This window comes from Pinus tabuliformis, chromosome Q (assembly GCF_031772625.1).
Source record: "Pinus tabuliformis cultivar Carrire ecotype Pingquan chromosome Q, CPIR1, whole genome shotgun sequence".
NCBI lineage: Eukaryota > Viridiplantae > Streptophyta > Pinopsida > Pinales > Pinaceae > Pinus > Pinus tabuliformis.
Genome location: NC_142296.1, coordinates 1125091873 through 1125116495, shown reverse-complemented (window position 1 = coordinate 1125116495; position 24623 = coordinate 1125091873). Strand labels below are relative to the sequence as shown.

At 33.7% G+C, this 24623-nt stretch overlaps 1 pseudogene; it reads right to left on the bottom strand.

Moving 5' to 3' along the window:
* Positions 1 to 24623, bottom strand: part of LOC149223474 (ASC1-like protein 3) — an 86192-nt pseudogene that overhangs the window by 17727 nt on the left and 43842 nt on the right.

The window sequence follows — 24623 nt, the reverse complement described above, 5'->3', positions numbered from 1 at the left end:
TTTTAGATGGATAATGTGCGTTTTGTAGGTTCAAACATCTAATTACTTTTATGTTAGAAGAGACATTGTACAATCACATGTTAACAATTTATTGTTAAATTTTCTTATTAGCAACAATGCTTGAAGACTCTTTCACCAACATCAAGACATTCAATTAAGAATGGTAGTCTCTAAAGATTTTTTTTGCATTGGTATAACTAGAGAAGACAAAAAATGATGTTAAGTAATAGTTTATAAGAGCAGAAAGACATGATTTCGTAAATATTTACTTTTACCATACTATCATATTAAATTGTTTTAGCCATGTCATGATCCCTATGGAAATCTGTCAATGTTATTGTAAGATCATGCAATCTTCTTGGCCTGAATATAAGGAAAAATTCTCACAGTTAGTTCAAACAATTTTGTAGTTAGTAGTTGATAGTTTGTTTTGAAAGAAAAATAATTGTCTTCCTTCATGCAAGGAAAGAACTATTGGAATTCACTAAATTAGTTGCATAGAAATTAGTATTTTTTGGTATAAAATACGAAAGAGAATAACAAGAAAGAGTTTGATTGTTCTTATCACATTCTATAGTTGAATACAAAATAAATACAAGTTCATAATTCTTGTGTGAGTTGATGAGCATGTACCTCTTTGATCACAATGAATTGTGGAGCAAGGGACACTCTACAACCATGATGATTGTAATTGTCTTTTTATCTTATGTATTTATTTTGTTACATGTGCATATAATTATTTGTTGAAATGTGTACTCATTGTAACAAGCTTTTTGTTTCTTGTGCATTTAGGACATGTTTCTTCCTAATATATATTTCTTTCTTAGGATTGTTTAATTTCGGGATAAGATGATTATTATAGTTAGTTTTTATTTTAATTGTTGTGGCTATAATTTAGTTTTTGTTTTTAACTTTAACCTAGGTTTATTATAGTTATAATTCGTTTTTATATCATGGGCTGTAGATAACTTTTGTAGCATTATCATAGTTCATTTCTTGAATTTATCTATTAGTCACTATAATATCATTTCTTGCAATTCGCTAGCATTTATTTAAACTTCTATAATTAATTTATATAGCAATAGATAGTTAATTTTCTTTAGAGTTTAGTTGTCAAGTTAACAGTATAGTTTCATAATTGTACTTGTTATTTGTTTTTCTTGGTTACCCAATATAGACTATAATATCCATTTACTTTTCCATTAATTTTGTTTATAAAATATGTCCATACTATATAATTTTTTTGTAAGTAAATAAGGCTTAGGAATTTAGGTTATAAAACTACATATATAGTGTAAAATGTCTTTAAATCTTACAATCCTAAATTGACATTTAAAATAGGGTTTTTCTTTTGTATTGTTTAAGCCTATCACATTTTGGAACCATTATTGGGGAAACAACAATATTTTGGGATCTTTTGTTTCATATTTTCCTTAGAGTCCATGAATAATGAATAATGATAAAGAGATATAAGTTAAGAAGATTTCTTCTTAAAACTCCTATTGGCCTAGTTTCCAAGATAAGTGAAACTTGATCATCATTATCATCTAATATGACTTCCAACCTGATAAGTAAAAAACATGGTCAACACACTTTTTAATGTATCTTCAATTTTTATCAATGTGGGTCCTCTCAAAAGTATGCATAATGGGTACTCGTTGGATGTGGAATTTAATTTTGCATCCAACGAGTGTTACATTGGAAATTTGGGTAAAGCTATAAAGAGATAAGCAAGAAATACAATTAAAAAAAATAGTTTTCTTTTTTCCATCCAAAATTCGTACCTCTTATTTTATTATTTTAACTATTATTTTATTATTTTTCCTTAGGATGCCACTTTTAGGCTGAAATTTCCTATAATGGAAGTAAATATATGGGAGTTACTTAAAAGGTTTAACATGAATGAATGTAAAGTAGTGTTTATTCATCTAGAACATAATGTTAAACTCTATAGTGATGATAAAACAAGAGTTGGCTGGTACTTTGTATTGTCAGTTGGTCAAAAGTTAAAAATATCTCATTACAACCAAGCCAAATACAACATATTCAGTCAACATTTGTAGTCAATTCATGACCAAGCCTCATGAAAGCCACTAGAAAGTAGGAGATAGAGTCCTTCAATATTTGAAAGGGACTACTATTTTTGTTAAATATATTAATGAGTTTGATATTGAGTTGGCAAGTTATTATGATTCAAATTCGCTTGGAAATATTAATGACTAAAAAACAACCACAGGATATGTATTTAGCTTTGGATTCGGGATTGTTTCATGGAGTAACAAGAAACGTCCAATTTTTTCTTTGTCATCAACTAAACCTAAGTACAAAGCCTTATGCAGTGTAGCTTGTGAGGCAGTTAGGTTGAGGAAAATTCTTGAAAGTGTGGGAGAAGAACAAAAAACATCAACAATTATCAAACATGATAATCATCAAATTAGCCAAAAATCCTATGTGTTGTGCTAGATAGAAGCATACTGAGACCCATCATCAATTTATAAGGGAAAAGATATAGTCAAAGGAGATTGATATTATTTATTGTAATAAAGATGAAAATGTGACTGACATCTCCACAAAGCCTCTTGGAAAGGAAAAGTTTGAAATATGTAGAAATTAGTTAGGTGTTTTAAATAACTCATTTCTCCATTAAGGGGGAGTGTTAGAGATTTAATGGAGAAATTCATTACTAGACATTGTTAAAGCGTCATTAGGATTGCAGTCATAATTAGTTTCCAAATACTATTTTTTAGGAGTTCGTCCAAATTTTTGAACCATATTGTACTCTTACAAATATTGGCATTGTCGATCAAATAAAGTTGTGTGAGAGTGAGGGAAACATCACATTGTGACAAATATCTCACCTATGGGTCGCATCTCATTGTTTCTTAGTATTATTTTTTCATTGTTTCCAAGTATTGTTTTTATTATTTTTTCTTAGTTACTAGTTTCTCGCTGCTTAGTACTTGATTTAAATTGCACTCTTCAAGCTAAAAGAGTCTAAGGAATCTCATAGATCATGATCATTTATGTAGTCACTAGTTTTCTGCTTCCAAGAAATATTGTACATATTCATTGATTTTACCCTTCCTAGTGATCTCACTTCATCTCTTACGATTTGCATGAATATGGCTCTCCTCATGTCTTCAAACATCAATGATCCACTCAATTATGGAGAAAGTAATAACAACATGGTATAAAATTAGTAATTGTTTTATACCCTAGCCCACAACCATATCATGGTACTTTTATTAAAATATTTTATAGGTGTGGGCTCCTAATAGATCTATCATTGAACTTACTCTTCAATCCCTTCGAGCAACATTCCTACCTACCAATCTCTCACTCACATCATAACAAGAATATATTCAAGTTATAACATGTATTCAATTATAAATCTCATTTATCAAATCATCCTCACCCATAATTATTCTATGGTTGATAGCAAAATAACAAGAAGGTTATGAGTGATATAAAAAGGCCCTAAGAGCTCATCTTACCAAGAAGAATAACAAGAATGTTATCAATGATATAGAAAGGCCCTAAAAGCTCATCTTACCAAGAAGAAGTGATTAGTGTTGGTCCTTGTCTTGAAAGGGGGCTTCACGAGACTTCATTTGATTACCAAATATATAACTTACTCAAAATAACTAAAATCATACATGTGCTATACATCAAGTTTCTCTTCATAAATATTATGTACTAATTCACATCAAAGTAAAAATTATCATTAATAATGACATCTTATTATAATATATCATTATCTCACTATTAAACTTCTACTCATTAAATAATATTTGACTTCTTACCAAACAAAAACCATAAATAATAAAAAACACATTACTTGATTGTTAACATTAAATATTTAATTATAAATATAAACAAAACCGATCAAAATATCTCATTTAATAACCTAAAAAATAATTTACCCAAAACCCATCATCTAAATCCATGGCGTTCAATTCACCTATCCTAAGCAAAACAATGCAAATGAACCCCTATAAATATACAAGATAAAATATATATTATGAATATATGATGCAGTGATAGTATTAATTATTCAATCAGACTCATTTGAGAGACATGTTTATCCTAGTAAATGTAACTTTACACTAATTAATATATGTAATAAGTGTAACTTTACCCTAATTAATTTAATGTAATTTCAATTCATCGCAATGAGATTCAAAATTAGCAAATTTATGCTTGTTACATTGACCAATATCGTGTTGACGTGTTGTAAGCTCTTTTATCAAAGAGGTGATCAAGAATCAACGAATTTACTAGTAATAAAATTGCAGAATGAAGAGAAATAAGTATGAATGCTGGAGCACTATTAACAAGTGGAATCGGTGATGCTGGTGTGAGTGAGGATTTAAGTTTTTTTTGGGTGAATAATATAATGTAGTATCTGTTATTGAAAAAAAAAATGAAAATACACTCATACAAACAAATGATGTGAATCATTCAGATGCATTTTTTTGGTCTCTTTTTAATTTAATTTGTTTTTATGGCTGAATTATAAATATGAAGGGAATTGTTTATAATGCGATTTTTTAGAGTTTCTGGTATTCAATTCTGTGGAAATATTTGAGGTGAAATTTTGATTTGTATTATTTAAAATAATTTTTTCACTGTATATATAGATTCAGCAACATTAAAAACTTCTAAGGCACTTCTATTGTGCAAGATTTACCTATCAATCTTGTGATTTCAATGAATTCCTAGAAGATTTTAGAGAAATTAAATTGGAAAAATATACCGAAATCCACGAAAAAAGCTTCGAAAAAATCACACTAAAAACAACCCCTTGTTTCAATAAACAGCGTGTTGATGAACTCATAAATAGTGGACATTAAACACATAAAGCCTATTTCCAACCGACACTGTAAGTGGATGTTACCCGTCTATTCAAGTGCAAAAACACAACAATTTGAGATCTTTCAGTGTTCACAATATACAACTGAGTCAGCAATAATCCCTAAACTAAGAATTATATGTTCTTTGGGATCTTGTATCAGCCTGAAAAACCAGAGTACCTTTTCCAAACATGCCCATAATATTCGTGCTTTAGGTACTACTCGTCTTCAGAATCTGGAATTGTGAAGGCCAAAAAAACTATTTTTTCTTAGCCAGAATTATGAGACAGTACTTAATTATCAAGGGAAACATGAAGATCTCCTCCCTTGAGAGAGTTAATTAACGGAAAAACACTTGTGAAAAAAAGGAGTATGTGGCAGCTAAACAAAGCAATGATGGCATTCATCTGATGGTGGAGAAAAGGGAATCTACCCACTTACCCGATCTAATGTCTTCATAAAGTGTAGCTTTATTTTTCAACTGCCTCAAAACCATGGAACATATAAGTTTCCACCAATACATATGAAACACGAGGAGAGTCAAAAGCAGCGTATTAAATACATAATAGATCCATATGTGATAGGGATCTGGGAGATCTAGGCACTGAATACCATCATAACTGCAAGAGAAAATTGGAAAACCCATAGTGTAAGTATTATTTTATATTCAATGAAGTAGCAGACATTTGACCTTCAAAATAACAGTAAAACCTCATGAACTGAAAATTTGAGAAAGGATATCAGAAAACCTTAAACTCCGGAGGATCCAGAATGGGTAATATATCAAGCGGAGCAAAAACCATGAAAGGGAAAAAAGCACAAAGCTCATTACAGCTGCAAAATCCCTGCCACCATACTGAAAGAGCTTCGTTGTTTCCAATAAGAGATCACTTGTGTCATGCAAGGCAAAAATAATAGATCCGATGCGGAAAATCATTAGAATACTTAAATATCAGAAAAGTAATTTTCATTTGGAGATTAAGTTCCATATTTCATCCCACCTTTCATTATTAAAAACAAGGGTTCATCTCATTGACCTTTTTCTAGATTTTCATTTTTGATTGGTTATATTGTTAGGGGAGTTTACAATTAAAAAAAATGACAAAATACTTGATCATCGAATCAACACCCCTGTTTACAAAGAACATTTCCTCATACAGAGAACAAAAAGATTTAAAACTAAATCTTCTGAGTCTCTGACCTATATAAAAATTAAAATCAAAAGTTAGGATAGAAGGCTTCCTAATACAGAGAGAACAAAAGTATTTGAAACTAAATCTTGTAACCTATATGGAAATTAAAATCAACATTTCCATAAAGAGAAACAGATATAAACCAAAAAAAAATTATTTGATTATTTATTTCCATAATTAAAAATTAAATCATTTATTTATATAAGTAGGTTATAAAAAATTGTTAAATATTAAGTTTAAAAGGAAATATCATTATGTTGATAGACATATTTATTTTGGAATAGGGTTAATTTTAATTTAATTATCAATAATTATTACTAGAGTGACAGGAATTTAATTTCAATAGAATATTTTAGAATATTCTCAGTGATATATACAAATCAAAGGCTGAAATTTATTTCCGAAATAATTATGTAATTTTTCCCTTTTAATTAAATTCATTAATTTAAAAAATATAATGATTGTTATATCAAAAGACTATAGCTTTTTGGAAGTGTTATTCATAAATAATGATACTAACAAAACCATTTAAAGATTAAGAATCTCTATAATAAAATGGAACCAATTTCATTATATATTTATTTTAAATGTATATATGTTTAACACTTATATTCATTTTTTAAGTTAATAATAAGTTTATTTTAAATGGTCGGCATGGGGTAGCTCAAGTGGCGATAGTAGTGGAATGAAGTCTCACCTAACCGGAGTCCTACCAAATATAATTATATCAATAATACTGAAAGAAAAATTATTAAATTAAAAACCTATCATTCTCCATCTCAAAATAAGGGGAGCTGCAAGGCAAACCTTTTCTATGTGGTGTTTGAGTTTCGCTAGGAACTAGTTCTAATCTTGGGCTACCCTCCCCTATAGTGAGGTGAATAATAAACATGTAAACTAGAAGATAGGAAAATCCTACCAAATATAATTATATTAATAATACTTAAAACACAAATATTAAATTAAAACCTATGATTCTCCATCTCAAAATAAGAGGAGCTGCAAAGCAGGAAACTTGTCAAAAGTCCTTCCATAGCAAACCTTTTCTATTTAGTGTTTGAGTTTCACTGACTTTTTCACCGGCATGGCCACTGTCACCACTTCAACCTCTACATGTAATGCAAAGGAGAAGATTTAACACAAAATCACTTACATGTAATGCAAAGAAGAAGATTTAATACAAAATCACTTAAAGGAACTTTTCTATGTAGTGTCTGAATTTCAGTCAACCCTTCACTGGCATGACCACTGCCACCACCTCAATCTCTGCATGCTATGCACAGCAGAAGATTTAATTTGGAAATCGCTGAAAGAAACCTTTTCCACGATATCGACTTCTAACATTGTAGATATAAATTTCATGCATTATTGACAACGTTAAATAGTAAATTACATGCCGAGTATCATATGATGCAATTAAATTGTGCAACTTGCATAATCCTCATCAACTTGGGATCGTTGATTTTATATATATATATCAATGTTAGGGAAAATATCGCTGCAAATATTAGAATATTGGGGGTTGTAAAGTTGAGAATATTGACTTCTAAATGAGCCAAATATGCATCAACAGGAACACAGGTGAATATAAGTGGCAAAAACATGAATGATGATAACAAGGTTTTCAAATGGAAGAGATGGGGACCTCCGAAACATGGAACATAGATAAAGTATGCACTGAATAAGTTTTCTATGTTATTTATTTTAAATGTTTTTATTAATTTTCATTTATTTCTAAATTTTTAGAAAGATTTATACAAAATCATTAGAAAAATCAAAATATATTCAAAAAAATATAGCCAAATAACTTGCACATTAAAAGGCAGTAAAATTTGCCAAATTTTTATACTTTTAAGATAAATCTCCAAATTTCCGCTTGTAATAATAAGCTTGTGATAGCTCACTTTTACTGGAAGATTCTAGAAAGTGGCCTAGGCTATCCCCCACTGCAGTATTCTCTATCCTGCGAGTGTCAGAACCTCAAACGGGTTAGATTTTATAGAGATAGAAAAGGTCTTTCTATTGCCTCAATCCTATGGTTAAGGAGGAACCCTACTTTAATAGTCGTGCATAGAGGAGAAAACCTGTAGGTTCAAGCTTGGTGTCGTTCTAGAATCTTCACGGGAAGTTAGAGAAGGACTCTGTGCAAATGGACAGTAACAATAAAACAAAACTCTGAGGAGACATTCTAGGATGTCCCACTTTTGTTTTGTTATGTGCAGTGGGTCCCCCATTTTTCTACTTGTTGAGCTTGTCAGGTTCCAGTGCCTTTGACAACCACACTTGACTTGTCAGGTTCCAGTGCCTTTGACAACCACACTTGTCTCATGGATGGATCACTAAGTGTGAGTTTGTCAGGCTCCAGTGCCTTTGACAGCCACACTGGTCTCATGCGTGCATCGCTAAATATTAACGGAGGGAGGTGGCAAGGGTTCGCAGTTACAGGGGTTTACCCATGCAATTTTAGATGTGGCTTGTTCTGCAATGGTGGATATGATTTGTTTTGGATGTGATTTCTTTTGTAATTTTATTTGGGATGTGGCTTGTTCTGCAAGGGTGGATGTGATTTGTTTTCTAATTTTATTTTAGAGGGAAAGTTTTAGGAGTAAAATTTTTCTTGGCAATTTGTCATTTTATAAATAATTTTGTTAGAAATAATAATTACTCCTGTGAAATGCAGTCCAGAGTTAGAATAATTTATATTATTTTATAAAGATATTGGCATATTTTATTACCGTTTAAAAGCTAAAATATTTAGGAGTGAGATTTATTGTAAAAAAATTATATATATATACCAAACAAAAACATTAACTTACTTTTCTTTTTAATAATACTGAAAAGTTAAAAAGACATGTTAAAATGTATACCGTGTAATGTATGAGTACACAATCAAGAGCACTGTAATCACATGATGCGACATCATGACACTAAAGTCTTTCCTTCGAGTTTGCCGCATGAGAAGTGCAGGAATACTGTAAATATGAAATCCACACTGGCATATGTAGAAAATCTTCAGTGGAAACCTGCAAATAAGACGGAACCTAAGTGAGAGAAATCCACCATATTCTACACTCCCTGTGAAGAAAAGTCCAATGTGCATAGCTGTGTCTCCTGAATTGATTAGCTAGAACAGCAAGTAAATCCAATTTGAGAATAATCATACGAGACTAATATACTTTATGTCTTCTTCCAAATTCCCCTTGCCACAAGGTAAGTATCGTGTCCAGCTATGCCAGAAGTTGCTCCTCCGAGGAATAAGCATGGGCTTGAGATTTCTGCCTACTTAGCTCTATGTCAAAGCCTAAGCAATAAAGATTTAAGCCAAAGTTCCCAGTCTGATAAAAAAACAACATAAAAATCAGAATATCTTTAACCAAAGGAGATAAGGAGATGGGTGAGGCTTATCCTCTTACCAACCTATACACATCTTACTTACCTTCGAGACTTTACATTCAAGAGCGATCTGCTTAGCCCTTCAACAACTAAGAGAAATAAGTAAGGGGATAAAGAACATCCTTACCGTAAATCTTTCGAAAGTTTAAATCAAAAAAAGGCAGAGCTGTTAATTAGAACTGCCATCTGAACTAATGAAATGCAACCCACCATTCATCTAACACTTCTTAATGACAAACTGTTGGGTCCCTATAATACTAGTGATTACCTCATTACTATTATAGTTATACCCCTTATTAATTTTGTTGTGCCCCTATTGCTCCCATATTGTTATTACTTTGCCCCATAGAAACCCTCTATTGTTATTTTTGTGGCTTTATATTATTATTGTTAGGTCGGCTCAATTATATTGTGACTCCTTAGACTCCTATATATAGAAAGGAGGTTTTGTCATTTGAATCATCCAAGAATTGTTCATTTATGTAATGTAAAGGAGGTTGCCCCCTCAAAGAGGCTGAATTCTAAGGCGTTGATCTATCTTTTCTATCTTTTCTTGAGCTGGTTTCATAACATTTGGTATCAGAGCTTTGGATTCTAGGGTTTCACTGATCCAAACAGGTCTTCGTGGCATTTTCGCTATAACTTTTTTCTACGACGTTTCAGAAGTTGCAAAAAAAAACCATTTGAGAAGAAATCGCGCTAAACCTCGGGTCCGAATTTTAGAGCTTTTCGCGCAATATTTGTGGAGATATGATCTGAGGAAGTTGGTCTTTTTGCAGACTCCTGAATTACATTCCAAGCAGGTGACCTAGGGAAAATCGTCATAACTCTCTCTCTGGGGATCAGATTGAAATTTTGTAAGAAGGTACAAAAAGAGGACGGACTGTAGTTTCTTGTATGCATTTTTCAGATCCAAAGGTTGAAACAGTGACTTGTGGCACGTCGTACAAGTTCGCTCTACTGAACTAGTCTATAATCAAGTCACTGTGGGAGATTTCGCATAACTCTTCCTTGGAGAATCCAATTTGGGTCAGACTTGTGGCATTGGAAAAAGGACACAAAGGACTACTGCAGGTCACAAATTCGGAACTAGATGATCAGAAAGTACAGAGATACATTAGAGGCAATATCGAGCTCCTACAAAGTGAAAAAAAGATGTGTAGTTTTTTAAAATTTTTGCATAAGATTGGTTTGAAAAATTAGTTTGAAGGAATTCAAAGGGCATAGTAAAGCATTATTATTGGTAATTGACGCCTCAAGAAAAGAAAATGCAAACACCTAGTAGGAAACCTGAAAGCTCTAGCATGACCCATGAAGAAGAGGAAGAAATGCAACATGATATATCAAAATTACGAGACCAAGTGTAACAATTGTCACTTGCACAAAAAATAATAGAATCTAAGATGGATGGTTTAAAGAAAGATGTAGAAGCTAAGATGGATGGTTTAAAGAAAGGCATAGAAGCTAAGATGGACGATTTGAAGATAGATCTGAAGACAGACATGGACGAATTGAAGATAAATATGAATAAGTTGCTACAAGAAATGGTCACTAAGGGTGAAAGGGTACTAAAGGAAACTCATGATGAGAACAAAAGAAATGTTAATCATGATTCCATAGACTCTAATGTTGGATCGAAGACTCACCATATTCCAAAAATCGATATGAGGAAGTTTGATGGCAAGGATCTCGCCACATGGATATTACAGATGGAGCAATTCTTTGATCTCAATAATGTGCAAAACACACAAAAGGTACGACTTTATATTTGGAACCAAATCAGTTTGTATGGTATCAATGGCTTTGCTCTCGTAAACAATTTATCACTTGGGCAATTTTTACGGAAGAATTGATAGCACATTATGAGGATACAAAAAGCAACACTTTTTTTAGCCAATTGATAAGTCTCAAACAAAAGGGTTCAATAATGGAGCACATTGAGGAGTTCCAAAAATTGAACATAAGGGTAAAAGATATTCCAGAGGAGCATAGGATTGATGTGTTCATAGGGTCTTTAAAGGATAATATCCAACATGATGTTCGCCTTTGGGAACCTGATTCATTAGAGAAGGCATTCAGGTTAGCAAGAAAAATGGAAAGCAAAATTATGGCAACTAGGAAGCATACCACTCACAACTATAAAGACGGAAGTGTTGTTGCCCCTAGTCTTCCACAACCTATAAGGTTGACACCACAACAATTGGAAGAAAAAAGAGAAAAGGGCTTTGTTACAGTTGTGATAGCAAATACACTAAAGGTCATAAGTGTGCTGAGAAGAAATTATTCTACATAGATTGTGAAGAGGAAGAAGAAAAGGAGCAAGAAAGGTCAAAAGAAGAGGATATACTCTAGGAACAAAGCCTAGATAAAGAACAAATAAATCCGACCATATCTTGTAATGCATTGGCGGGAATTACCACTCCTCAAACCATCAAGATAGAAGGACAAATCAAGAAGAAAAAGGTAATAGTGTTGATTGATTCAGGAAGCACCCACAATTTTATTCATTGTAAGGTAGCAAAAGAATTGAATTGCTTCCTATATCCAGCACCAGAGTGTCAAGTGATGATTGCAAATGGAGGAACAATAAATTGCTCTGGAAAGTGCCATAATATCAAGCTATCCATGGGAGAATATGTATTGACTAGCCCAATGCTTTCCATTCCAATGGGAGGTGCTGATGTTGTACTAGGAGTCCAATGGCTACAATCCTTGGGTACAATAGCTTTTAATTTTCAAGAACTTTTCATCAAATTTTCTACGGAAGGAAAGGAAGTTGAATTAAGGGGTATTGCAGGGAAACCAGGAAAGATAATCAGCTCTAATGGTATGACAAAGCTTCTAAAAAAGGAGCAAAGAGGTGTAATTGCACAATTATGTTCGCTAGATGTTTCCACATCGGAATCATCTATTTCTCCAGATCTCCAAAAAGTCCTGGACAATCATTCCAAGGTATTTGAGACTCCCAAAGGTCTCCCACCTATGCGTGATCATGATCATGCTATTCATCTGATTCCAGGAAGTGTTCCTCCAAACATCAGGCCGTACAGATATCCCTATGTCCAAAAGAGTGAAATTGAACGTATGGTTGCAGAAATGCTAGAGGCTGGTATAATTCAACCGAGTCAAAGTTCTTTCTATGCTCCAGTAGTATTGGTGCACAAGAAGGATGGATCATGGCGCATGTGTCCGGATTATAGGGAGCTCAACAAGCTCACTATTAAAGATAAGTTCCCCATTCCTGTCATTGATGAATTACTGGATGAATTGCATGGATCAATTTACTTCACCAAGTTGGATCTTCGTTCAGGATATCATCAAATCAGAATGAAGACTGAAGACATTCCGAAAACAACATTTAGAACTCATGAGGGTCATTATGAATTTTTGGTCATGCCTTTTGGCCTTACCAATGCACCTTCAACATTTCAAGGTTTGATGAATTCAATTTTCAAACCATTCCTTAGAAAATTTGTGTTAGTATTTTTTGATGATATACTAATCTACAGCAAGTCTTGGAAGGATCATGTTGAACATGTTGACAGGGTGCTACAACTATTGGAGGAGAAACAATTATATGCAAAAAGATCCAAATGTTTCTTTGGAGTCCAGGAGGTGGAATATCTGGGTCATATTGTATCTCATGAAGGAGTTAAGGTAGACCCTAGCAAAATTAAAGCCATTAAGGAATGGAAAATCCCCACATCCATAAAGCATCTGCGAGGATTTCTCGGGTTGACAGGGTATTATCGCAAGTTTGTTAAGAATTATGGGAGAATAGCAGCACCTCTAACAACATTATTGAAGAAAGATGCATTTTCATGGACTTCGGAAGCAACAAAGGCCTTTGAACATCTTAAAGAGGCAATGTGCCAAGCACCTGTCTTAGCTACACCGGACTTCACAAAAACCTTTATTGTGGAATGTGATGCTTCAGGAAATGGAATTGGTGCTGTTCTAATGCAAGATGAAAGACCCATTGCTTTTGAAAGTCGTCCAATCAAGGGAAAGTTTTTAAGCAAAGCTATTTATGAGAAGGAAATGTTGGCAATACTCCATGCACTTAAGAAATGGCGACCCTACCTAATGGGAAGACACTTCAAGGTAAAAACGGATCATGATAGCCTTAAATACTTTTTAGAACAAAGATTATCCTCTGAAGAGCAACAAAAGTGGGTCACAAAGATGTTGGGTTATGACTTTGAAATCATCTAAAAAAAGGGAAGCAAAATGTGGTGGCAGATGCACTCTCAAGAAAGGATGAGGATGTGGAAGCATTGTTGTGCGCCATTTCTATTATCCAACCAGATTGGATAAATGAAGCAAGGGAGGAATGGAAGAATGACGAAGAAGTGTGGGCACTTATTCGAAAGTTACAACAAGATTCCAGTACGTCTGATACATTTAGCTGGCAAAATGATTCATTATGGTACAAAGATCGCTTATACCTCTGTAAGAATTCCCAGCTAAAACAAAAGATTCTTATGGAATTGCACACTTCTCCCTTAGGAGGGCACTCAGGATTTTTAAAAACTTACCACAGGGTTAAGAAGGAATTTTTTTGGGATGGCCTTAAATCAGATATTCAAAAGTTTGTGGCGGAATGTTTGGTTTGCCAACAAAATAAAGTTGAAACAATTAAGACACCGGGTCTATTACAACCTTTATCCATTCCAAGCCAACTTTGGGAGGAGGTTTCAATGGATTTTATCACAGGTTTACCCAAGTCTGAGGGAAAGAGTGTCATCATGGTGGTAGTTGACAGACTTACCAAGTATGCACACTTTTGTGCATTATCACATCCATTTAAAGCCAGTACAGTTTTTACTGCATTTATGGAAACAATTCAAAAGCTACATGGAAACCCAAAGATTATTGTAAGTGACAGAGATCCCATTTTCACTGGAAATTTTTGGACAGAATTATTTTCTTGTCTTGGTACTCAGTTAGCTCATAGCTCATCTTATCATCCTCAATCTGATGGGCAAACTGAGATAGTAAACAAATGTTTGGAAGGATATCTTCGTTGCTTTGTATCTGATAAACAAACACAATGGGTCAAATGGTTGCCTCTGGCTGAATGGTGGTATAACACTTCCTTCCATACAACAACAAAAATGACCCCATTTATGGCACTTTATGGGTATCAACCACCATCCATCACATCATATTTAAGAGAAAATTCTAAGGTTCAAGCAGTGGAATATCACATCAAACATCAACAACAAGTCCTCCAACTCTTAAAGGATAACCTCGTGTTGGCACAAAATAGAATGAAACAACAGGCAGATCAACATCGCAGCGAAAGAAGTTTTGATGTAGGTGATTGGGTATTCCTACGACTACAACCATATAAGCAAATGTCCCTCAAGCAAGCTAAGAAGGATAATAAATTATCACCAAAGTATTATGGTCCATACAAGGTGTTGCAAAAGATTGGTACTATGGCATACAAATTGGAGCTTCCTGCAGCTTCTCGATTGCACCCAGTTTTCCATGTTTCAAGTTTAAAGAAGGTTATAAGCGACAAGCTCCCAGTTCAAACAATATTGCCAGAACTTGATGAGGAAGGAAAAATTATATTGGAATCAGAAGCAGTCACAGAAACAAGAACTTGACAACTACGAAATCAATCAATTTCAGAGTATCTTATCAAGTGGAAGAACTTATCCGCTGAAGATTCCACATGGGAGGATGAGAATTTTATGCAGAAGTATCCAGAACGCGTTGAGGACAACACTTTTTTGAAGGAGAGGGGCATGTTGGGTCCCTATAATACTAGTGATTACCCCATTACTATTATAGTTATACCCCTTATTAATATTGTTGTGCCCCTATTGCCCCCATATTATTATTACTGTGCCCCATAGAATCCCTCTATTGTTATTTTTGTGGCTTTATATTATTATTGTTAGGTCGGCTGGATTATATTGTGACTCCTTAGACTCCTATATATAGAAAGGAGGTTTTGTCATTTGAATCATCCAAGAATTGTTCATTTATGTAATGTAAAGGAGGTTGCCCCCTCGAAGAGGCTGAATTCTAAGGCGTTGATCTATCTTTTCTATCTTTTCTTGAGCTGGTTTCATAACACAAACCAATGTGAGTAACATTAAATACAATGAGGTCTAGGAGACTTGACCAAAGGCTTTAGATTTAAGTCAATTTTAATAATCGAAGGAGTACAATGTAACTTACATTGTTCAAAGTTTATTGAGAAGTCCCAACCACCTCATGAATATTCCTCCATTCAAGAAAACCAAATTGTTCTGTAGAGATAGTCCTTGGTTTGATTCTCACTGCATACACCTTTAAAATAACTTTGTAGACCATATAACATAAAGGAATTCACTTTAAGTCTCAATGTGATCAAAATTAAGAATCAAAGCAAGAAAGTTAAAGTTGTTATTTCTTGGAACTCTCCCCTCCACTTGTACCTCATCAACCACCTGCATAAGGCCCTCTCCTAAAGTGACAAAAAAAGCGAGGAAGAATTCAATAATCCAACCATCTGGAATTGGACTTCTATCCTTCCAGAAGGTATGGAGAAGTGAAAGTAACTCATCTTTTGAGACCTCCTTAAACACCACCACATTTTCCTCTTCGTCTACTAAACTAGGATATTTGCTAATCATGGTCATTATTTCTCCCACCGCATTTTCCTCTTCCTCTACTAAACTCGGATATTTGCTAATCATGGTCATTATTTCTCCAAGTGGTAAATGCTTAAGCTCCTTATAAATAATGCCAAAGTGACACACTCCCAGCTCAAATAACTGCTGAAAAGATTTCGCTTCTCTTTTATCTTCATCAAGCAACTCCCAAATTGTATTTTTAGTCTTTCAGTTAGCAAAGAAATGAAAATATTTTGTGTTTTGATCACCGCATTCTATCCAAGTTCCACAGATTTTGATGCATCACTCCTCTTCCTGCATAAGCAGCTTCGCTTTTTAGACTTTCAAAGACTTCAAGTCCTGCATATTGACTTCATCCTTGAGACAAACTACAGAACCATGAAGAATCACATCTAGTTTTCCATCAATCTCTTCCAGAAGCGCTCCCTGCTGTCTGTGCTTAGTTGTTGACGACTCTGAAACCAGTTCCTTAATCAATTTTAAAGAAAAACTGAAAACACGTAGACTCCCTATATGTGGGATCATAAGGTTTCAATTCCTTAATCAATTTTAAAGAAAAATTGAAAAATTATAGACTCCCTACAGGTGGGATCATAAAATTTCCAAAAGGAAACAACCATTTCCTTAAATTCTTCCCCATCTGGCCAGGATGGGATTAAGATTAAAGAACATCTTTGGTTTGTCCACATTTTTGGCCAGATGGGATTAAGATTAAAGAATGTCTTTGGTTTGTCCACATTTTTTTCCACTTCTAAATACAGTGTTTTCCACTTCTAAATAAATAGGAAAGTGATCTGAGAAACATGTATCTTCCAACCCGACTGCATAAGTTTTATTTGCACAAAAACGTGTCCAATCTCCTGGAAACTACTACTGCTAAGTTTTATTTGCACAAAAACGTGTCCAATCTCCTGGAAACTACTACTGCTCCTACTCTATTATTTACCCGAGATCTAATTTCCAACGGAGCAACGTCCACCAAACTAGTCATTTCCAAAGCAGCTATGAAGCCTGTCCTTATGAATAGTAGAATTTAATTCTCCCCCCATTATAAGATTCAGCACCATGAGGTAAGAAGAATTCAAAAAAAAATCCCAAGAAAAATTTTAACCTTCATAGGGACCATAGACATTGAGGATGCTAAAGACCTTCCTCAGGGTTTTGCTTTCAACTTTTATAAATAAACCTAAAAAAAGTGAAAAAGGAGTTAATTTGTCAAATAATTTCCTTCCAACCGTAATGATCCCTCTTGAGTTACCACCTGAATCCAGCGCAAGGAAATCCCATCGTTTTAACAAGGTCTTTATGGCTGGACATAAGGGCGCTCCATTCCCCATTGTTTCGTACACCAAAATCAAGTCTAGATCAAATTGAGCAATAAGATGTTTTAGAGGCACTCTTTTGGCTTGGCTCCCAAGCCCCCTAGCATTTATGGATATGATCTTCATTGAGGAACAACGCAAGGCCCCAATGATTAGGGATTGATGCCCTTGTTTGGCTTCTCTCGATGCTCTTTCTTGCGCATGTCTTAACTTTGACTTCCTTCCAGCTCTGGGAAATGTAGGGTCCCCTCCTAAACTTCATTCATCCCTAAAGATATCATGTAATTATTGAAAACACAATGCTTACGAAGCCAAAAATCATAAGGTCTTCCACCTCGAGCCTTGAAGATAGAGGAAAGGGACCCTACAAAGTTCTAAACAAAGATAGATCCTTTTGTATATTTATGAGGGAGGGTTTCCATAATACACTCCAACCTTGTCATTGTGAACAAGAGAAGGAAGAGGTAATGACTCAGGGCCACACCCCAAGGGCTTAAGATCCACTCCCATAACCCTAGTACCTAAATCTCCAAAATCCTTTAAGAAAAAACTAATTTCATCCAATGAGTGAGAAACAATGGATGATATAGAAGAAAGATATTTTAGCTTACCATTCTATGTTATCTGCTTGCCCAGGGATTCCAAGTTAGCATTATCAAACTAGTTTGAAGCCTTTTTCACTTCTACAAAGAAATCTCCAACATGAATTGTGAAACTTTGCACACCATACCTATCACCTTCAATAGGCTTGATTAATGGATCAAATAATGATGACTTCCCCGAAACCATATAAAGAGGAATTTCAGAAAGTGGATTAGTGATCTGAAGAGATTCTTGGTCAACACCATTTCTAATAGTGAGATCCATAGAATTTCTAGGAAATTTAACTTCTTTTAGGACCTGTTTCCTTTACGCAACAGGAAACCATTATTTTCAAAATATGTGCCCAATCAAATGGAATCTAGCACAACGAAAGGAAACATTTATATAATTTAGAGTTTGTACACATTTTCAATCCCCCACCACCAAATCAATGGATTCAAAGAGACCATTGCAAGCATCTAACTCTACTAGGATACGAGGAACGAAACAATGGCAAGTCATTAAAAATATATTGTCCACCACCAAGGTCTTGCCCATATTATTCCCTATTACCCACCAAAACTAGGTAACCCATCGGTGAAACTTTTTCTCCTATTTAGACAACCAGCTAGCCAACAACCATATATGATTCAACACATAACATGATGCTGTGATCCTCCACCTATTTCCCCAGTCAAATTTCTCTCCCTTCTGGCATTTCTTCTTGAAGGAAGTTGGCTCATCTATTGGTAGGTACTTTAACCATCTCGCATTCGTGTGCTTTCATTTAATGTTAAGAGAATATTAATGTGGATCGCGGGGAAAAGCTAGATATTGACTCATCTCAATTGTATTCTTGTTCCCTTACTTCACCTGGGAGGTTAGTCTTTGAATCTAATCAAGTGGGACCCTCTCTAAGGCCTTAAGGTTTAGGAAGGGCACGATTGGGGAAGCAATGATTGATGTAGCTTGTCCAAGGAAATCCATATTTGACATTTTCCATCTCTCCCTATTATTCATTTCCATTCTTCAGGTCGATGGTCATTGGGATTAGCACCCTTCATCCACATCCTTGAGTTTGAGCCCATAATATTGGCCCTAGAGGTTGATGCAACTAAAAGAAAGGTAAAAGCATAAGAAAACCCCAATAAAAGAAAAATGAAAAAATGCAAAAGATGGCCGAGACATGTATTTAGGGCATGGAGAAAAGTCTTGCATGCACTTTACCCCCCTCATTATCCATCACCTAGTTCCTCAAGCATTTAAAGCTCCTTGAAAGTCCCAACCCTAATGAGCGATAAACCACCTCATCTTAAGGGGGTATTGTAAAATACAAAAAACAAGCTTAGGCTCCTAAGCTATGCATCTAATAATGATAAATCATAAATAAAAAAGCACACCAAAGGGGTGGAAAAAGCAAGATGAGGAAAGGGATAACTCATACCACTATGAGTGCTCCCTCCTACATCTATAAACTCAAGATGTTGGACCCCCATTCGTTGGTCACATGGTTGTGATGCCTACCTTGATTTCCTTCCCACTCTGTATCTATCATTATATCACACACCTATGGATTGGTGGGCTAACCTAGGACATGTCACTCCCCTTGGAGGCCAAAAACACCTAATAGGGTTGTTTACCTGATCCTCCCTAATATAAGTAGGGTAATTTGTTTGCATGTATGATCTAGTTAGACATTTACATGTGAGTTTTGTGTGAAGTTTCTTGTGCCTCAAACATTATATATGGTCCACTATGATGAATTAATATTTATTGTCCCTAATTATTATTGATTTTATTTGATGTTGAGAAGTTTTTGTCAGTTCGCATTATCACAATAGTAAAAAACCTTGAGAGTTGGTCTTGATCCCATTCAGCAGCAGTAAAGACATCATTGTACCGCATCTAGAGATCATTTTTTACCTTGATGATGTAGTGTTGCCCCTCTAGAGAGTAGTTCTGACCTTGATGATGTGGTCTCTCCCCTCCATAGATGAGTGTTGGGATATGAGATAATTCTACATGGTACTTGACACTCATATCGCAGATGCTAAAACACTCAACCATTGATGTTTTGGTGTGGTGTTTATTGATAATGTGGATAGATGGACCCAGGATGCCCACATCCTGACCTTGACATTGTTTTATGGGTGTTTCCTACTCTAGATCTCAGATGATGATTGGTTATCTTTGAGATGACATTGGAGAGCTTGCACATGACTTTTAGATGCCCTAGTCATCCCCTTACTCCAAAAATATCCTCCTCATTGACCTTTACCTTAGAAGACTTCATCAAGCCCATTTAGGACAAGTCAATAGTCATAGAAGTGTTGGTAAACCTTCTTTATTACTAAATTTCTCCTCCTCCTTTCTTTTTCCTATACACCTATGGTTAGGGCTAGGGTTTTATGTGGAAAATTGTTAAAAAGTAAATTGTGTTTCATGTTTTATCATTCTTAAAATTGTAAATACATTAATATATAATGCAAAAGCAAATTCTAGAATTGTTTCATGTTGAACCCTCCTCTTTAGGGTTGATGTCATCATTTATTTACTAATTTTAACAATAAAACTCCATTAAAACCCCTAAATCCTTGGTATTTATCCGAAGGTATTTCCTCCTTTATTGATTTACCATTGAAATACTTTTTCTTTAGGTTGTTATATGATGTCACGTGCCCTATCGTTGAAAATGTACAAAACCCTAACTTATAACAACCCTTTAATTTCTCTAAGAATAGAGTACCTAAACTTTGGCATTGAAAATTTACACCTTCTAGTTCATTAATACTATATCCCAATTAGTAGACCTCGTACCATTCACCTTGTTCCATTCTCTTTGAATATCCTTTAGGTGAGAATTTAGGGAAGCCTCCATTGTGGTCAAATAACACTAAAAATAAGGAGAAAGGTTGTTGAGGTGACAATGAAAACAAATTCTCTTATTTCCTTAAGGTTTGGTTCTGCCTAGTGAAGCTTTGCAGTGTTGCACTAGGCCTACTAGATTTTTGTGACAACATTCCCAATGGTAGTTAAACCCCAAATAGTTCACCATTCAAGTGGTAGTCTCGGGAGCTTGATCTATATTGAAATTTTTTCCATAATTGAGTCCATTGGATTTAATAAAGGAAACAAAGGCTTAATGGAGAGAAAGGAAAAGTCTCATAACCACAAACCTTTAAGAATCTACTCAACATCTATCTTTTTTTTGAAGGCAAAACCCAACTAGTCATGTGCTATGCTATGATAGCCTAATGTATATCCTAGAATAAACAAATAATTCACATTGATCCAATGTGCCGAAGTTTCCATCAAAATCCATCGACCCATAAAATTTCTAAATAAAGATTTTCCATCGAGCACCATTATATCTCCTAGGTCAATGTCCTACCCACAACTAGTGAGGTATTGCCCCTTTTTTATTTGAGGGTTTTCTTTTGCCTTTTCCAAGCAGAGCTCAACTTCTCTTCAAAGCCACCTTCCAAAAGCAAAGTGTTAAGGGTGTTGCCAATCAAGCCAATAGGGTTTTCCAGAGCCTTACACAATGGACAAGTTAAATCTTTATTATTAGAAGCACCCTTTCCCAAATCCAAAGGTACACCAGAATCCCTATCACGGAGTTGAAAGGTATTAAAACCTTCATTAGAGATTATCTTGTTATTGTTAACCAAAGTCCTTTATCCCCTCGATGTGATGTTACTAACTTTAAGAGATTTGAAACTTGCATTCTTCCCACCGATATCCACATGTGGTTTCTACTACGAGGGAGATCTCCTAAGGTTGTCACACATGCTCGACGATTTGGTACTCATGGTTTTCTAAGTGACAACTAGGGTAGTGCACTCCTTCAAAGACTATCATACACTGGAAAATGTGTCCAATCAAATCATCAATAGTGGGACCTAGGAGGTGACAGAAGATCTCTCTTTGTAAGACCAAATCTATTCATGGTTTTCTAAGGGACAACTAGGGTAGTGTACTCCACTTCAAAGACTATCATACACTGAAAAATGTGGCCAATCAAATCATCAATAGTGGGACCTATGAGGTGACAGAAGATCTCTCTTTGTAAGACCAAATGTTCTGAATAGTTTACTGGGTTTCCACAATCATCTTCATTGTCCTTCTAGATTCAACAATATATATCCCAACTTGTACAATATTTAATGTGTGGCTGCAAGGTACATATTGTTTTCTATGTTGGTTTGGCAAGGAAAAGGATATTAGCCAAGTTCCCAAGGTACTTCTCTCTATAAAGTGTTACTTTAAAAAAACATCATTTGAAAAATAATTGCCTTGGGAATCTACACTAAGTGTAATACAAGTACCATGATCTTATCATGGAAGGTTTCCTATATATTGTTGAGTGAAAAATTAATGTTTTTATGAGAAATTAATAATCAGTATGTTTACCATCAAATTCATCGTGAGTAACACAGAAATTCCATGAATCCATATCTTCCACTTATACCAATGAATTCATCCATTTGCCAATTTAACTTTTATTTAGAAGTGGGTTATTTTTGTATTTATCATCCATACATTTCATTAATCAACCAATATAATATCGGGAAACATATGAATGAATTTAAAGAAAATCAGAATCCAATATATCATACTTACTTGAAAAACAGAATCCAATTTAGAGAAATACTATACTTAAGTGATAGTTTGATCTGGCCATCCTTTAAACAATTGTTTTCTATCACCAAACCAAGGCTCCTCGTAGAGAATAATGAAAATATAAATTTGTACAGCTGTATAATATGTCAACTTCCACATTGATTCCGTGCATTTTGTAATCTTCTCGGGTTGAATTTCCTTTGCAACAGTTTCCCTGTTTAAAAGCCAGATGGAAAGCTTCTGGAAAACATGATAGAAATTATTTTAGTAAATAGCTATGTTACATTGTACAAATAAACATTAAGTGCAAGTCTACTTCAAACCACTACTGCATCATTATAGATGATTATCCTCTCGTAAGAAACAAATATGCCAAATTCCATATTTTATAATATGGAATAATTTTAATACACAAATGATATAGCTATTTTCCGTATTCTGTGTGCTAGTTGGAGATCAAGCCCAAAAAGTGTATGGCCATCTATAATTAATTCCAATAGGGGGAGGTAATCTTTTTCATGGGGTGTCAAAGAATTTTTTTAAGAAAGGATTGATTTCTATACGCTGTTTTTATAATTTTTAAAGAATTTTTTTAAGAAAGGATTGATTTCTATACGCTGTTTTTATAATTTTTAAAAAATAATTTGGAGCTATTTTGTTAATAGCTCAACCATGTAGATTGATTTTTAACCATGTTCTGGAAATTGATTTTTAACAATGTATTACGTTGTATGTAATTTATAGTGCATATTTATTACCTAAGTTATTTTTTTTTATGGGTTATAAATGATTTATGAAAAATTACATCACTTTATCACATAGTGTATAGCAACATTTAATATAAATTTGCTGAAATGAATAGGAATGAATAGCATCATTTTTACATAAATTTGTTATTCAGTATTTAATCAACTTTGTAAAGCTTCTGCTTTCAAGTATTTAATCAACCTTGCAAAGCTTTCAGTGATGAGTGTAATTGAATTACACTTTTAAAAATATATATATGGAGAACGGAAATCAGTTAATTGTTCTTTATAAATGTATGGATTTTTATTTGTGGATTTTTATGAATTATTATGTTGATAGGTGTATTTAGTTTGAAGTAAGGTTTTTAAAAGTAAATAATAATTTTTTAGAATATTTCTAATAATAGTGATATTAAAGTTGAGATTTATCTCAAAAGTGTATTTTTAAATAAATGGATTAAATACTATATAAAATGAATTATGGTTTTTTAGAAATGTGGTATTGATAAGTCATAGTGTTGGTCCATAATATTGTAATAAGACTTATTTACATGTTAAAAATGTCATAGTAAAATGAGAATAAATCTTTATGGTTAATCTTGTTACATGTTTTCTTAAATGTATATTATATTTAACTCATATCTTAATTATTTTCATAATTAATAACACTAATAATAATAATAATAATTTAAAATAAAATTATAATTTAGTTAATTTTATGATTTTTTAGATAATATGAAATATATCATAAAGTAAATTTTTTAATGATTATCATGAATTAATGTTTACTAATTGTTTAATTTATGTGGTTATATTAATATTATCTCTCTTACCAGATTAAATGTATAAATACCTTAACTATGTTTTAATAATATGGTTGGCCTCTATTATCATCTTTATCGAGGCAAAAAGCTCGAGAGACTCATTAATGTGAAGATCATTTCTTTTCTTTTAATAATATAGGTGATATTTAAGTAAAACAGTGGAGATCAAAATAACCTGTTATGAAAAAAGTATCTAATTAAACGATAAAGATTAAAAAACTTGTTATAAACAAAGCACCTAATTAAAAAAATAACCTTACCCTAATGAAGAAAAAAAAAAAAACCTTTGATAGTTAAATAAGAAGAAGAATGAGTGAGAAGGAACCAACCTCAGCAATACCATATACACCCTATGAGAAAACCAACTATAATTGCCCCCGTCCCGCTCATACAACACATGTATCTTGTCTTTAATATTTTATATTATGTATTCGATCGTGAGTTTTGATTGA